Here is an 18,225-nt window from a genome sequence, read left to right as displayed (position 1 = left end):
CGTCATACCCTTTGTCAGTACACAGACCACAAGGTTTGTGAGAGGTGAGGAGAAGAATGTAGAATCTGATTTCATCTGAAGGTACTTGCAACATGATATTGACCTAAATGTATATGTAAAATCATAAAATATAAAGCAAAAATACAATACTGACTAAACACACTCTGGCAGGTGTACACATGACTCCTTCCACATGGGTTAGAATAGTTTTATCGTTATTGTCATTTGTTTGGAAGTTTTAAATGAAAGTATCTTTCAATATCTTTCTGCAAGTTTGAGGATTCATGGTCTGTGGAGAAGAGGTGCTTTCCTTGCCTGGTGGAGAAATAAAAGAATTATCTGGAAACATTTTCCATTCTGAGATCAGATACCTCAGTTAGCAGTGTGTGCTGACGAAGTATGTGAAGGTCGGCAGCTTTAAGTCTATCACTTTATTTGTTGTTTTTCTTCTTGGCTTTTAAAAAGTGCAAAAAAGCTGAATATCATTCTTTTTCAATCTATTGTAGTTAATAAGACAAAGCAAAACCTTTCCATCGCCTACCGCCAAGTAGAACTTAAGGCACAATTTTCATATTTACGACACTACTTATTTTTCTAAATTGGCAAATTTAAAACTGTTTCCAGATATAAGATTTCAGTGAAAATCTAGGACTCTTGTCCTCATATTTGGAAGACAGAGTTCTTTTTATCACCAACAGTGTTGTTGTACTCTAAATAGTTTAAGCTTTTTTTAAATTAATTTTTATTGGAGTAGAGTTGATTTACGATGTTGTGTTAGTTTCAGGTGTACAGCAAAGTGAATCCGTTATACATATACATATATCCACTCTTTTTTAGATTCTTTTCCCATATAGGTCATTACAGAGTATTGAGTAGAGTTCCTTGTGCTATACAGCAGGTTCTTATCTATTTTATTTATAGTAGTGTGTATATGTCAGTCCCAATCTCCCAGTTTATCCCCCCTCCCTTCCCCCTTGGTGACCATAAGTTTGTTTTCTGCATCTGTGACTCTATTTCTGTTTTGTAAATAAGTTCATTTGTACCATTTTTTTTAGATTCCACATATAAGCTATATCATATGATATTTGTTAAATAGTTTAAGCTTTTGAACTCTGTAAACCGGGGAGTAAAATAACGATAATAAAAGTGAAACTTGTAATATCGCCTTTATCTGTGTCAAGCCCTCTGCTAAGCACTTTCCATGCATTGTCTCATTTAACTTTCACCTTCTTTCTTTTTCCTTTGAGTCAGACCAGCACTATAATCTCTACTATATAGATGAACAAAGTGAGATGGCAGAGTTCAGGGCGTTATCCCCCAGTATTTGCATGGAGAGCTAGTTTTTGGAATCAAGGAACCCAGTGTTTTTCTCTTATACACGTGAATCACTAAATCCAAACCATCTCTGCAAAACTGAACTTCCTAGAACTGTGTACTCTGGTATCTTTTTCTAACATGGTCTTGTATCTTGTCCTTTATTTTCTCCACGGTAAAAATCTCACATCTGATCTCCTGGATTGGGGTGAAGATAAGATGAAAATAGGATAAATAGAAGTTAGGAACAGGAGAGCCAGGCTGCAACACAGTTAAGCTTACTGGTTTACAACAGGAGTTCTAAGAAACTTCAATATGTGAATGTGCCTTAGGAGTCTCCAAGGTACGAGGTCACGTCCGGGAACAGCTATTACTGTGTTCCCCTTCTCCCAGACAGAGGAATAATGAACTGGAGAGGAAGATTTGCTTGCTCTCTGATTCACTTCCCAGTCTTTTCACCCGTTCTGCTCAGATACTGTTTCCTTGAAGGGAATTTCACATTCACACATTCACCTGGAATTCCCCAGCCATCAGGCTTGTGTGAAAATGTGCGTTAGGCCGACTCATCCCTGCCTATGTTTCCTGGGCTCACAGTGTTCCCAGTTTTCTCATGTTACTCAGAATCCAACAGCCAATCTGGACTTTGCTCCCATCCCTGTATCTGTAAACCCCATCATTTGTGCTTCTTTCCATGCACCTGTGTGTCCCATGCATCTGTGTCGGTCTAGGAACCCCTCTCTGATGGAAGTTAGCCAGCGGGTTTCCATTCCTTCACAGATTCGCAGTCACAATTCTCAGGGATTTCCCCCAGTATACACATTGGTGAAGACTGGAGAGAAACAGGGGGTCAAAGGTTGAAGGGCTTAAAAAGATGCTATTTATTCAGCACTAACTAAATGCCAGATTGTTTGGCTCTTTACATGTATTATTAACTCTTTTAATCTTATCAACTTTTTTAGGACCATGACACTAAAACTTGCCCAGCTAGTAAACTGTAGAACTGGAATAGGGTTGAAGTCCAGGGGTCAGATTCCAGAGCCCATGAAAGTAACACTGTGCTGTTTTGCCTCTCATCAGGTAACATGATTAAGTTTCTAAGGGGTTACAGTCAGAGAGGTGACAGTGGATTCCAGGAGGTGGCTCAACTGGTGGGAAGCAGATTTCTCAGCAGTGGAGACAGGCAAGGAGCTGAAGGGCCATGTTTGGCGTTTTGGAGTCACCCAAAACGATGGCAAGAATCTGCTCTAAGGGAGGCTATGAAAGCATATCCTGGCATGAATTGAGAGGTGACCAAAAAAGTCCACATCTGGGGAATAATCAAGCATGACCCTTAGGAGCTGAAGATACATTACCTCTTCTTTACCAATGATGAATCGATGAGTATTCCAGTTTCTTAAGGAGATAAGGTGGAAAGAATGTCAACTGTGGAGTCAGAAGTCCTGGTGCCACCACCAACTAGCTCTGTGACCTTGAACAAATGATGTCACCTCTTTTGATCTTAAAAATGTGGATAATACTATAAAGGGTGTCACATGAATTAACGTGGTGACATGTCAATTGTCGTGCAAATAAAATGTGGTGAATTAATATTGCTTCTCCATGGTGGAGCTGATATATATAGCAATTCTGCTTCTAGAACATTTTACGTTTTGAGATTATCTGTACAAAATAGCTCCTAGACCTGTACTCTGGATAATATTTTGGGCAAAAATAATTTATGATAAAATTTTTAATTAACAGAACATATTGAAGGCTACCTTCCCAGGTATTAGGACTGAAATGTAGAAACGTGCAACTAAATGCATGAGCAGAATTTTCTCTACTCCCATGTGATACAGCTCTCTGCTGGGTCACGGCACCTGTGTCTAGCCACTGACGTGAGACCATAAATCTGTGTATAACTTCCTGTTGCTATAAATACAATATCAGGTAAAATTGGAGGGTTTCCCTAAAATGAGTCTCTATTCCATGCTCACCACGCCCTATTTTACACAGCAAACATGCAGAGCAAGACTGTTTTTACAAGTGGGTAGAACCAACACAGTCTCTCAGATGCAGGGAGGAAAACCAAACAAAATCCTTCATCCCTTGGGGCACATCAAGAAGTAGCAGAACCCATTAAAATCTATTGCCCAGATGATTGAATTAGATTCTAAATGAATGGCGGTAATAAGTGCACATTTGACCAAGTGGATAAAGACAGAAATATAATTTGCAGTCTTGTGGGTGCTGTGCTGTGCAAAGACTAATTCATAACAGTGGATAAAAGTTCCATTGTCTTTAATTGTATTCATTTAATAGCATTCATTCTCCTGGCATAGGAAAGGTTTCTTTTTTTTTTTTTTTTTTCCTAAATAAATAAATAGATTCCCATTGCCAATAGGGAAGATTTATGCTGACAGAATCTAATAGCCTAAGTCATCTTGTGTTGTTTCTCAAAGGCGCTTGAGCAAGCAGTCTTGGTTTGGATGGAAAGCAAAATGCTAAACTCCTATTATATATGATGACTTTAATTCTGAGCCAAACAAACCTTCCTTGATAAGCATTTGTTACCATTATTTAAAGTAAAAAAGTCATCTTTTCTCATGCCCTTACTTTCTCTCCTGTTAGAAATGTATGATCACTTCTTGAATGACAAAATGATTGATTTTTAAACCAACACATACAAAACTGAAAGGCAAAGAGGAGGAAGGAGGAGGGAATGATTCCCACAAAACTTTCTAAGCGGTCTCTGGAAGAGACTTTTAAAGGTCACCTCTTGCCATTTAATTTGAAATTTCCAATGGATACTTGGAAATCTAAATCAGGAAATCTCACCATGAGACAGCAGGGGTGAGCCGCCTCTGTGTAACACATCGTTGTTCACACAAATATACGTGGTTTGGGTAAATTATTTGCGCTAACAGTAGGAGGACCATGGTCATAACGTGTATACCCTGCAGTAAGGTGACCTGGAAAAAATTAGAAGGGGGTCAGGAAAACAGTGTTATTATCCTTCTGCCTGGCAAAACCGACAGGGTTCTTTGCACCATGCTTCACCTTGGAAGCAGGGAAAATAATACTGAGTATCTCTTCCTTCTCTTCTGCATCAGAATAAAAGCAGCTTTTAAAATCTACATCAATTCCATGTATCAGTCGTACCGTTGGACTTTTGTACTACCAGTGTTTGAATAGGTGTGCAGAACCTGGTGCCATGCATTCTTCCTGAGTCTACTGAGAAAACCAGCAAAAGCCAGAAATTCATGCCTACCTTGTCCAGCTTAGACCTGGAAAACGTTAATTGCTTCCATCTTCAATGTCATGATGCAAAAGGGGAGTTAAATTATTTGTCAGTATTCAGTTTCCTAATCCTCAGAAAATGTCTCTTATTTGTAAGAAAGAATCCAAAAAAGTACTCTTCTCAGAAAAACCACTTTCTATCATAGATAGTCTATTATATCTTTTTTTTTTTTTTTTTTTTTTATTATTTATTTTTGGTTGCATTGGGTCGGTTGCTGTGCGCGGGCTTTCTCTAGTTGCGGTGAGCGGGGGCTACTCTTCTTTGCGATGTGTGGGCTTCTCATTGTGGTGGCTTCTCTTGTTGCGGAGCACAGGCTCTAGGCACGCGGGCTTCAGTAGTTGTGGCTCGCAGGCTCTAGAGCGCAGGCTCAGTAGTTGTGGCGCACGGGCTTAGTTGCTGCGTGGCATGTGGGATCTTCCCGGACCAGGGCTCGAACCCGTGTCCCCTGCATTGGCAGGCGGGTTCTTAACCACTGGGCCACCAGGGAAGCCCAGTCTATTATATCTTAAGGGTGCATAGCATGGAGAAATCAGAAGATTCCTCTAAACAAAAATTATATTCGATTTGAATATAAATAAAATTGATTTAGAACCTAGGAAAAACAAAATAAATATCACGCTAATCACATTTGTTTTTCTTCTACCAGTTGTATTGAGATATAATTGACATACAGCACAGTACAAGTCTAAGGTGTCCAGCATAATGATTTCAATTACATCCATCATGAAATGATTATCACGATAAATTCAGTGACCATCCATCATTCCATAGAGAAATGAGATTAAAACAATAGAAATAACATTTGTGTATGTGATGAGAACTCTTAGGATTTGCTCTCTTAACAACTTCCACGTATAACACGCAGCTGTGTTCATTATATTTGTCACGTTGCACGTTACATCCCCAGTACTCGTTTGTCTTATAACCGGAAGTTTTGTAGCACCCTCTGACTGCCTTCATCCAGTTCCTCCTTCCTCCGCCTCTGGTAACCACAAATCTGATCTCTTTCTGTGAGTTTGTGTGTATGGTTGTTTGTTTTTGAAGTATAATTGACCTACAGCGCCATGTTAGTTCCTGTTATACAACATAATGATTTTTTTTCTATACATTTCAAAATGATCACCAGTGATCTTGATATGGCATCACAAAGATATTACTTAGTTATTGACTACATTCTACACACTGTGCATTTCATACCCAATGACTCATTTATTTTGCAGCTGGAAGTTTGTACCTCTTAATTACTACCCTCACCCCTCCCTTCCTTCCTTCCTTCCTCTCTCTCTTTCTTTCTTTCTTTCTATATTTATTTTTTATTATATTTTTATAAGTAGAGTCCTAATATAATCAAGGAAACATTACAGAGAATACAGGACAACCCATATGGAGAGAATCAAATTAAATACTTTGCTATTTAATAGTTCACCCTGTGGCTCATTTTAAATATGTTAAGGCTTATAAAATGTTAATGTTGATAAGGTAAATTTTTATTGATAACAGTATTCCATAAGAGAATGAGTCTCAATTCTCCATAAATCAGTCCTGTTTATTATTTATTTATTTATTTATTTATTTATTTATTTGGCTGTGTCGGATCTTAGTTGCGACACACGGGATCTTTCGTTGCGGCGCATGGGCTTCTCTCTCTAGTTGTGGCGCACGGGTTCCAAGAGTGTGGGCTCTGTAGTTTACGGCACGCAGGCTCTCTAGTTGAGGCACAAGAGCTCAGTAGTTGTGGTGCGTGGGCTTAGTTGCCCTGCAGCATGTGGGATCCTAGTTCCCCGATCAGGGCTCGAACCCGCGTCCTCTGCATTGGAAGGCAGATTCTTTACCACTGGGCCACCAGGGAAGTCCCAGTCCTGTTTATTTTTAAAAAGTTACTTGTCATCAAATTTTAAATGACTTTCAAACACAGTAATACAAATTTAACAAAAAAGATAGAATGATCTTCAAAAGGAAGAGTACAAGTATGCATGGAAAGAATAAAAAGAGAATCATGTTATATTTTTACCTAATGAAAAATGAAATGCTTAAATTGCATAAATGCGATTTTGAATTTGTTTTTTAATGAGGTGTTTGTTTGTTTGTTTGTGAGGAGGGCTACATCATAGCTGGTAATCCTGGGTTATATATTCTTTCAATATACTAGAACCAAGATAGAATCTTGCATAGATGGAAAACTCTTCCTATTTGTCATAAATAATTCTGAGTCTCATCCTTTTGGTTCCAACTCCATATGATTTACAATAAGCAATGACAAATTTTCCAGTGATTAAAGCATTGCAGGACAATAGGAAAGAGATTGTGATTAGGTCTCAATACATCTACAGGTGACATAGTTTCACAGTCTCTCCAAAGAGAGCTAAAGTATTTTGCAGAAACATTGGGACAGCTTATAGTGGCTGGTGATTTCACTCTTGATAACACGGTTTTTAGTGTTAGAAGTCAGCCTCTGATATTAGCTCTCACCGACATGTACCCATTAACTTAGGATGGTGGTGAAGATTTATTGATACAGTAGTTGTGTCTGTTATAAGTAAGAAGCAGTGTTTTAGGAGAGAGGTGTAGTGGAGAGGGTACAAGTTTTGAAGTTGCTGAGATCTAGGCCAGCTTCCTTTGTCACTTTCTAGCTCTATGGCCTTTGGCAAGTCACTTCGGTTCCCAAGCCTGTAAAATGGAGGTGATGCCACTTGCTTTTCTGGGTAGTTAGCAGAGTCTCAGTTGTATATGTAAAGAACCTGAAACAGGCAGGGACTCATCACTGGTAGCTGTTGATGAGTAGGATAGAAGATTTTTCTCCAGAAATTTCTTTCTTCATCCTAAAGTTGATCAGTGTAATATACTTACATTATGATGGATTTCAAACATATGCATTTCAAACAAATGTTGCACATAGTCTGCAAACCACAAAATTTTTCAAATTTTCACTCAAATGAAGTATTTCAAAAGAAGTTTGAGTTTCCTGTCTGAGCTTTTTTTTCTTCCTGAAAACAGCCAATATTGTAGAAATTATTGGATACAGGTCAAAATGCTCATTGGTGTAACAGGCTACAGAGAACAGATAGAATTAATAGAATCTTGAATAACTACACGTCACTCAACGTCTAGCTGTGTTTTGCTTTTTTAAAAAAATATGGATCAGACGTTGTCAGATAATGGCATCCATTATTGAACCCCAAAGCAAAGTCTTTAGAAGTTTCAGCAGAGAGTTGTAAAAAGTGAATTTTCTGTGAGAAAAGAGCAGCTTTCCAACAATTTCCCAGCTCCTCCCTAAACATCAGTGTTTCCAGTCACATATATATATATTTGGAATTCTGCAGTAAACTTGTTAAAATTGTATGACCTAAAATATTTGCATTTCTGAAAAACTTGAGACTTCCCAGCATTTTAAAAAGGTTTAAATTAGTTTTTGGGTTTTGAATTTTTTTTTAGAAAAAGTATAAAATTTTATCATTATTTGGGGGTATATTTTTCCATAGCAACTCAATTTCCCTTTGTGGAGCATGAAATGCATTTCTATTTACCAGTGTATTCTCTTCATTAATTCAGAGACTTGCCATAAACTATATCAGCCATAATAGTTGAAAGACTAGGATAAAAAAAGCAAACACTGAATTCCGTTTGCTCTTTTTATTGATATCCTATAGCCTGGCTTTCCATCCTGTCTGTGCCAACATTGGGTTCTTAGCCCAGAGGGATGTAATAGTTCTTAACCACGCAAACGTGTAACATCATTAAAGTAAGCTAATCCATTATTTTTAAAGTTTCTTCCTGAAGCATGCTTAGCCATAGAATTTACAGTTATGCCTGGGATTATCCTTGTAATTACCATAGAAATTATCACTATAGGGGCAAACAACAGAGAAAAGCAATCTTTGGAGTGCTGTGGTTGCCAGTTGTACTTATTTGGGTATAAATAACTAAAGGATAATGCTAAGTAGAAGGATATGCCATTACATTTTTTTTTTAATGAAAGAATGTATTCACATGTATTGTTTAATTCGAAAAAGTCCTGATGGGTTTTCTGTTACAGATTTAAAATAGGCATATTTAGGATTTAGGCAAACATATTAGATCTTTAATATGTGAATGATATAAGTAAAAATAAGTTGAAAAAGTCTTTCATAATAAATAATGTGCCGTTAGAATTTAGTATTTCAGCCTGACGCTATTGTAATATCACCATTCTTAAGATAATTGGGAAGGAAATTTTTCAAAAAATACAAGGCTTGTATGTGTCATTGGCATACACAGTTGGGGGAGAAGAATTTTGCTGTACTTGATTTGTTTCTAAAGCCCCTGGTTCTGGCTATGACTGCAACAAAAGTAGGGTGAGCTTAGGAAAATATATAATGCCTCTGTTGTAGGAAAAAATGGGGTGCGAGAGGATTGTCATGTCCCAAGTCTGGAGTGAGTCCCTGGGTCGGGCTTCCAAGTGAGCATCCTTGGCTTCGTGCAAGAAAGAATTCAAGAGTGAGCCCTAGTGAAGTGAAAGCAGGTTTATTTAGAGAGATACACACCCCACAAACAGAGTGTGGGCCATCTCAGAAGGCAAGAGCAGGCCCCAAAGTGTAGGGGTGGTACGTTTTTATGGGAATTGAGCCACCACCCACTGTTTGGCCTTTTATGGTGGGCTTTGGAACTGTCATGGCACCTGTGGCTGTGTCATTTAGATGCTAATGTGTTATACTGAGTATATAATAAGGCTCAAGGTCTCCTGGAAGTCAAGTCTTCCAGCATCTTGGGCCTAGTTGGTTCTAGCCAGTTTATGTCATATCCTGTTCTTAATGGTTGTGCCCTGCCCCCTTCCTTCCTGTCTCATCTCCAACCTTCAACTCTTATGTTAAGTATGGCTTTTCTATTAGCTGAGCTACAAAGCCTTTTTTTGGGGGGTCCAGGTTAAAAGCTTATATACTACTTCAAGACTGTGATTATTACCCCAGAGGTATATTTCTAATTCAGAAATGGGTAGGTATCATACGTATACGCCTAATCTGCATTGCAAGAGACTCTGGTCCTAAAGTTAATATTTCTGTCCTTTTTAAAAAAGTTTCTATAAGCCTCAGAAATTTTGCAACATTAAACTACTCCTTTGTATTAAAGACTGCTCCTATATTTCCTTCTTATGTCTACCCTATATGTTAACTTACAGCAATGAGAATAGTGTATTAAAAGAGACACCGGACATTTGAAATGGGAATAAGGAATTATTAGTATTATTAATAAAGAAAGAGCACTTACAAATAACAACAGAAAAATAACAAAAATTCTAATGGAAAAGTGCAAAGGACATGACATAAAATTACCAAGAAAAAAGTAGATATTTACAAGATAAATAAAAATGGAGTCAAGGTTTTAAAAAATCAGAGACACCAAAATTAAAAGAATTGTTAATGGGCTAATATTTGTGACCCCCTCCAAAATTCGTAGATTGAAATTCTAACTCCCAATGTGATGGCCTGGGGTGTTAGATCATGAAAGGGGAGGCTTCATGAATGAGACTACTGCCCTAATAAAAGGGACCCCAGAGAGCTCTCCAGCCCTTTCTCTGCCATGTGAGGATATAAAAGAAAACAGCTCTGCAACCAGAAGCAGATCATGATGGCACCCTGATCTCTGGTTTCCAGCCTCTACAACTGTAAAAAATAAATTTCTGTTGTTTATACGGCACCTAGTCTCTGATATTCTGTTTTAATAGTCCAAACACACTAAGACCAGAAGATATACTACTTTTACCTACAAAATTGAGAAATACATGTTCTGAAACACCCAATGCTAGCTTGGATGCAGGATCCCAATAACACTCATAAACTACAGGCAGGGCAAGAATATAGGTCTCAATTTTTTTAAGTGGCAATATGTTCGCCATCCTTAAAAATGATTACAAACACTGACTATTTAATTCAATTTGCAGAAATCAGTTCTAAGGGAATAGAAAAAAAAAGAATATGCATAAAAGTTTAGATATAATTTAATAAGAAAAATACAAAACTAACCCTTAATGTATGGTGAATAGTTAAAAAAAAAAATCACAGCGCATCCACTGGTTAGAGCATTATTAAGCCATTAATTTTTAATGAGATGATATAAGAAAAAAATTGACAATAATATTGAGGGACAATATCACATATGCCAATAATACACTCATAAAAAACAGGATACCACTGGTTAAGTTGTATGTTAGTATAAATTTTATATTTCTCTCTCTTAGCTGTGGAATATGGTTAATTTCTATATTAAATATAAATTTACTATTTCTGGAATTTCAACAATAGTATATATTGACCTGATAAGCTGAAAAAAGGAGACAGTCTGGACACAATTCACTCTTTAATATTGGTAAATTATTGAACTCATTTTCTTGTTCAGAATTATGAACTTGAATAAAAGGCTATTTTGGAACATATTTTTAGGTTTGAAATCCATGTCTTTCCAGAAACTCATGTTTTGTCTTGAAGCTTTGATAGGACAAGGCCCTTTGAAGAAGCCAGCTGTGAGCTGGGCATTAGTGGTGCAAACCTGGAGACGTGCTGGCTTCCCTCCCTATACTAACATGTTGGACCAATGGATGTGATAACTGACGATACAGCTCTCTCCAGTGCCGTTAGTCATTCTTAGGAGCTTGAAGTTCTACCCACTGACACCATCACTGGAGACATGAATGTTCCATTGCAGAGTCCTAGAAATGGTTAGGATGACATGCAGAGTAACATCTTCTGTAGATTTTATGATAAAATTTACCAGTAGCAGCTTTGACTGATCCAGATTTGACAAGTATGGTGGCCCAAGGGTAGAATCTTCTGAGCGGAATTTACAGTATATATTATAGACATGGAAGAAGTAACCCATTTTATAAAAATGATATGTAGTCAAGATCTGCAGAAGGCAAGGAGTGTGGGCATGAGATGTGTGGGTCAGTGGAGACAAACCATGTCTTTCCTAAGAGCTAAGTCTGAGAAGGGCTTTTCCATCACTCAGCTTATGCTAATTCTGTAAAAAGAAGGGCTCTTTCCAAATCTCTCAGAATAAAACTGTAGCACATCATGCTTTCAGGCAACTGTAAAGGTGGAGAATTCCTTGGACTAACATTATATTCATTGGATCCAGCAAAAGCTGTCTTATATTCAGTCAACATTTATTCACTGTCTGTGTGCCAGATGGGGTAGATATTGGGGATACAGCAGTGAACGAGATAGAAACTATCTTCACTCTCAAGGAAGGTATATTCTAGTGAAGGATACAGATAGTGGGTGACTGAGCAATAAATAATATAATTTCATGTTACACTAAGGGACATCTAAAAAATAATAATATCATATCAGTTAGGATGCTTTCAGCTGCAGGTAGCAGAGAAACCAACCAGCACAACCAATTAATTTAGTATCTCACTTCTCTTGAAGTGACAGTCGGGATTGGTTGTGACGCAGTGGAGTCATTAGGGACCAGAGAATTTCAGAATCTGCTCTTCTGTGTACCATGTTGTCTATATCCTGTGAATGCACAACCTGTACCTCCATTTCATAGTCCTCAGTTGGCTCCTGGCCTCTATAAGGCCACCTGTTATTTGTCCATGTTAGATGGGAGAGACCAGCTTCTTGATGAATAGCTGATCTAAATCTTGTTGGCATCACAATGGCCATTAACCAAATGGGTTTTGGCTGCAGTATTGTAGCTACATGTGCTCATTGTCAAAGCCTAAAGATGCTGAGTTTTCCATCCATTCACTATTCATTTGAAACAGTTGATCAATTAATTTGCCTTCAAATACAGGGACAATGAAATGCTCATGAGACAAAAGCTTAGCTTTCTCTTCTAAACAATCATATTATGTATCTATCAATAACCTTAACATAAACAAATGGCATTTTTATAACAGCATTGAAAACATTTATTTGACCTCATAATGAGCCAGAACAATGACTTGTTTGTGTATTTTTAAATTTATTTTATTGACGTATAGTTGATTTACAGGGTTGTGTTAGTTTCTGGTGTACAGCAAAGTGATTCAGTTATATATATATATATATATATATATATATATATACACACACACACACACACATATATATATACACACACATATATATATATTTAGTTATTCACATTCTTTTCCATTATGGTTTATTAAAAACTATTGAATATAGTTCCCTCTGCTATACAGTAGGACTTTGCCGTTTATCTATTCTATATACAGTAGTTTGTGTCTGCTAGTCCCAAACTTCCAATCTATCCCTCCCTCACCCCCCTCCCCTTGGCAACCACAACTCTGTTCTCTATGTCTGTGAGTCTGTTTCTGTTTCGTAGATAAGTTCATTTTTGTCATATTTTATATTCCACCTATAAGTGATATCATATGGTATTTGTCTTTCTCTTTCTGAATTGTTTGTGTTTTGATTAGAATTAACTTTAAGTGAAAAGTTTAGATACCTAGACAATTGTGTTTTTCTTTTTCATTCTTTGCGCTTTATTAGAATCAGAGCCCAGGTACTTCCCTGGTGGCACAGTGGTTAAGAATCCGCCTGCCAATGCAGGGGATACGGGTTCGAGCCCTGGTCTGGGAAGACCCCACATGCCGCGGAGCACCTAAGCCTGTGCGCCACAACTACCGAGCCTGAGCTCTAGAGCCCGTGAGCCACAACTACTGAGCCCATGTGCCACAGCTACTGAAGCCCGCACACCTAGAGCCCGTGCTCCGCAACAAGAGAAGCCACCGCAGTGAGAAGCCCGCGTGCAGCAACGAAGACCCAACACAGCCAAAAATAACTAAATAAATTTATTAAAAAAAAATGAATCAGAGCCCAAATTCTAGGATTAAAAATTATATATTAGATAAGAATGGGTGGGTAAGCATTTTCTACCTTTCAAAGGCACTTGAGTAAAATAAAAACTTTAAAAAATTTAAATTAGACCCTTTTACTTGCATTCTTGTAGTAGCACTTGTAGAACTAAAACCTGATTCTTTTCTTGTTTGTTAAAAAAGAAAACAAAGCAAAATCAAATACACTAATAAAACATTAATAAAGCAAGCAAATCTAACCTCTCTGAAGGTTTTGAAATATCCTGATAATATTCTGTTTTGTTTTTTTCTTGGCTCATGGGTAAGGACACATGTATCCCGCCTGTCACCTACTGATATAAAAAAAAAAAAAGAACTAAATTTTTAAATAATTTTAATAAGCCTAGCACAAAAATCCATAAACTCAGTGTTCAAATTGATGATATTCTAGATCACATATCAAATGTTTTTAGAGTTATATATTATTGTTGGCTGTTTTAAACCATTTGGTTTGAACAATGTCAATAGCAGTAACAACTGGATGGCATGGCTAATCCTTAAATGTACACAGCTAGGATAAAATTACAATTTTGTGATTCCACACAGGGACTAATCCATCACCTTTTTCCCACCATTCAGAAGATTTTGCCTCTCTCTCCTTCTCTTGCTTCCCAGAACAATTGCTCATTGTTTTATTTGGGGGCCAGTTTCACCTCCTAATTTCTACAACCTCACCCTTAGGAAATTGAATATGGTACAGTTGTAGATATCAGACCATCTCTAATCAGCTCATTAGTTAATATAAATAACTAGTATATCAGTCAGTCAAGATTCATGGGATACAATCACAAGCATTTTTACTTAGTTCCCATTATCCCTTTAAAATGTATTCTGTGGGAAAACTCGTTCCTTGGCCCATGGTTTTCAGGCGGCCCTTGACAGCCAAGTGGTTGTTAAAATATCAACACACTGCTATATGGGTTGATAACAGCCATCTGCCTTGAATATACCTCACCCATCCACTGCCAGCCAATGACAGGGCAATCCACGGCCAGCCAATGACAGGGCACCCTGACTTCTCCCCTGTAACCCGCTCTCCCCAAATTCCCCATATCTCAGCAGCTTAAAAGCACAACAAAGGGCCCCCAAGACTCTGCTCCAACATCACTGGTACCCATTCTTAGTGACTGGTGCCCATGCCATACTGGTTGTTAGCTATTTTGAATATTTGGTTAATAAATATTTTTTAAAGTTACTTTAATTTTTAAAACAGAGCTGCAGTTTGATACTAATAATACCTACTCCCTTATAATAGTCAAAGCTTCCAGTTTCATTCAAAGTTACAGCTCTTCAATCTCCCTCCATGGAAGGTGTCCTATAGGAAGGGTTTTCTTCCAGCTGCCTGGGAAGGGAATGATGAACCCCTTGCGAGGGGCATGTGTGCGTGTTTGTGTGTATAGGTAGGTGTGTAGGTGTGTGTTTGATTATGGTGGGGAAATAGGGAGGAAAGGACCCCAGAGAGTTGAGAGGTGCAGGAAGGTCTTGCACCGCTGGCACTGGTCTGAGCTGGCTTCTCAACATCAGCACCCCTAGCACCACCCTCTCTGAAGAACTCTCACCTGCAGTTCCCTTGTTGCAGACGATGTGCTCTCCTGCAGCCTTTCTGCTCTCTCTGTGGCGGTCTGCCTGTCAAGATGCCCCTCATCCCCGACTCACTGTCTTGCAACCCACATCAGGTCCATGGAATCCACGCCCCTTTCCCACCCCTGTCTCTCGTGCAGCTTGCATCCTCTGTAGCCACCTCTCCTTCAGACCATCACTCGGCAGCCAGACGGCCTGTCTCTTGCCCTTGTTAGCTTTTCCAGTTCAGACTTAGAATATGAGTCCCTTGTGTCCCGACAAATAGTCACCGCAGGCTTGAAGGCACACAGGAGCATCTGCCTGAAGAACTGTGGACATGGCAGGTGGTACACTGGCCCCATAAAGCTTCTTCCTGTGGCACACCTCACCCCTACCCACGTGTGGTCGGCCAGAGGATGTCACGTGACTGCTTTTAACCTGTGGGGCTAGGAAATCCCAACCCTCCCCTGCATCTGGGAGGAGACCAGAATTTTTGTCAGCATCACTGATTAGTACAAGTCAGGGAGCCGGATTCACTGAAAATTTGCATCTAAGTTTGCACCTCATTTGGTATCTGATCCATGCTGTCTTATGTCTGTGCCCAAACTTCCATTTAAGTACTCTGTTGCATTTACATTTAATGGTTGAGAAATAATATGTTGCACACTGACATTGTATTTTAGAAAATTGGTTTCGTGTTATTATTTATAGAATTCGCTGCCTAACAAAAAAAAATCTCCGTGCCTTGTAGAGCATTTGCTTTCCCGTTTTCAACTCTGTCACCCAGCACTCGTGCCTCACCAGCTCTATGATTGATTGTTTTGCCCAAATTCCCTCCCTCTGACATCACGGCTCCCATTAATGGGCCTTCATTAATATTGATTTTTTTCTGTTGGTTCCCTGGGGTTCAGTCTTACTGTTTGGGTATCATCAGCGTAGGGGTCCGAGACATGGGTGCAGAAAAGCATACAGAGCCTGGCAGTGTGGCAAAGCCAGGCTGCCAATCCCTGGTGTGGCACCTAGGAGAAGACTCTTTGCTCTTGGGCCCCCAACTCTCACAGACTTAAGGGAAAGGGAGGTACAACCTGCCATTTAGTTCTGGTTCTGACGTGTTGAAGTCCTAACCCCAGAAACGGCACGTGACCTTATGTGGAAATAGGGTCTTTGCAGATGCAATCAAGTTACAATGAAGTCATACTGGATTAAGGCGGGCCATACCCCAATGTGACTGGTGTATTTATAAGAAGAGGACAATCTGGACACAGAGACACACACGGGAGAGTGCGACGGGTGGCAGAAATGGGAGTGACGCCTTTGCAAGCCAAAGAATGCCAAGGATTGCCGGCAACCACCAGAAACTAGAAGAGGAAAGAAAGGATCCCCTCTAGAATATTCCAAGAGAACATGGTCCTTCCAACACCTTGACTTCATACTTCCAGCCTCCAGAACTCTGAGAAAATAAATTTCTGTTGTCATAAAGCCACCCAGTTGTTGATAGTTCGTTACGTCAGCCCTAGGAAACTAAGATAGTTCTCTCTTGGCTTTCTGTGGCAAGCAGACCCTCACACCCACTTGGGGTTGAATGGGTCTTCTCTACCCTAAGCAGACCTCTGCTTGTCAGTTCTTCCTATATTTGGACACCCCATCCGTGCCCCTGAGTACTCCCACATCCACAGAACCTCAGTGCAGCTCAGGGCTCTACCCACACTCGATTGTCCACAGCCCCCAAGAGGCCCCCAGAACAGGAGAGGATAAGAACCAGGGTCCTACAAACTCCTACAAACCACCAAGTTCCCAGAACTGCTCAGTTATTTATATTTACTGTTTCAAATACATGGACTTGTTCCATCTTATACTCCTGATTTTCCCATTGCTCTTAGCATAGCCACTGGTGCCTTAGAGGAAGTGAATTGAATACTTTTTGGGCATTTTAGAGAATTGCTTTGTCTATATGAGGATCCACAGTTCTCTCCTGTTTTTTACTTGAGTCATTTAAGGCAATGGTAGGAAAAGTCATATTTTTGTGAACACTTTTCAGTGTATAAGGTTCTAAAGAAGAGAAAATGCTTTGTCTGTTTTCCATATAATCCCAAAAGTTATTAGGTGATACTAGTTCTCCAGTAACCTAGTGATGTATGCAGGACACATATCACTTCCACAGTGTATTAGACCAGTTGTTGAGTTGTCCATTGCTTACTTCTAAGTGTCTTAATTCTCCTGAATTCTGGCAGTAAGTCAATGTTAGGGTAGATCCTTTAGATTTTTTAGTTACTGTTAATGAACTGAGTTAAACAAAGCCAATATTCTGCACTACTGATGGAGAGTAATTAATCACTTTATTTATCCATATGTGTAGATGAAATCATGCCATTGCTAAGCACCCAATAAACAGTTGGTGTCAGTGTGGAATAAATAGATTAAGTGGAAGGAAACTAATGTTTATCCAACGCATACTTTTTGTTAAGCCCACCCATTAAGGTTGATATTATAATGCCTTCTTGGAGAAGAAACCTGAAACTCAACAGTGTTTAAAAATCTTACTCAAGTTTATGCTGTTGAGAAATCACAGATTGAATTTGAACCTGATTTTCTGTGATTTCCAAATGAAAAATGTTTCCTTTGTTGTCCAGCTGTCTCATTCTCATTATTTAGAGTGCTGGTAAATGGTCACATTTGGTTTAGTTTTTCTTAGGGTTAGCAGTACACAACTTAAGGGAATGTAAGGACAAATACAAAAATAGATCATCAAAATAGAGAGGAAGATAAAGATAAAAATTTGGAAGAGAATTTCTAAGTAGGGAATTTAAATTAATCTGTATCTATCTGCATGTGTGGGTATATTATATATATTGAATAATATAAAATAATAGTAATATATTACATAGTTGAAGACTGAAGTCAAAATCTGGACTTGTCATAAAACAGAAGTGCCTGTGTTGCGTACCAGTGCCATAGTGCCAAGGTATTCTCATTGGGTCACATCAATGGCTTTTCTTCATGTGCAGAATAAATCAATATATACTTTGTCTATATGCATCGTGGTAGATATCATGATTGCAATCCCATAAGATATTCCCGCCTCCCTGTTATGCTGATTCAAGTGCTTTTCTTTCTGCAAACTTCAGAAATAGTTTAGGTTCAAAGCCGGAACACAACACATCTGAATTTACCCTACTGTTCACCTCTTCAGCACTGAGCCTTCAACAAAGAGAAACACATTTCACAAAACTATTGA

The 18,225-nt window shown here is 38.7% G+C and overlaps 1 protein-coding gene across 1 annotated transcript in view; it reads left to right on the top strand.

Moving 5' to 3' along the window:
* CTNND2 (catenin delta 2) overlaps window positions 1-18,225 on the top strand; it is a 942,908-nt gene that overhangs the window by 448,739 nt on the left and 475,944 nt on the right.

This window comes from Balaenoptera borealis, assembly GCF_965194805.1.
Source record: "Balaenoptera borealis genome assembly, chromosome: 2".
Lineage (NCBI taxonomy): Eukaryota > Metazoa > Chordata > Mammalia > Artiodactyla > Balaenopteridae > Balaenoptera > Balaenoptera borealis.
The sequence above is the reverse complement of the archived record's forward strand: the minus strand, read 5'-3'. Positions and strand labels throughout refer to the sequence as shown.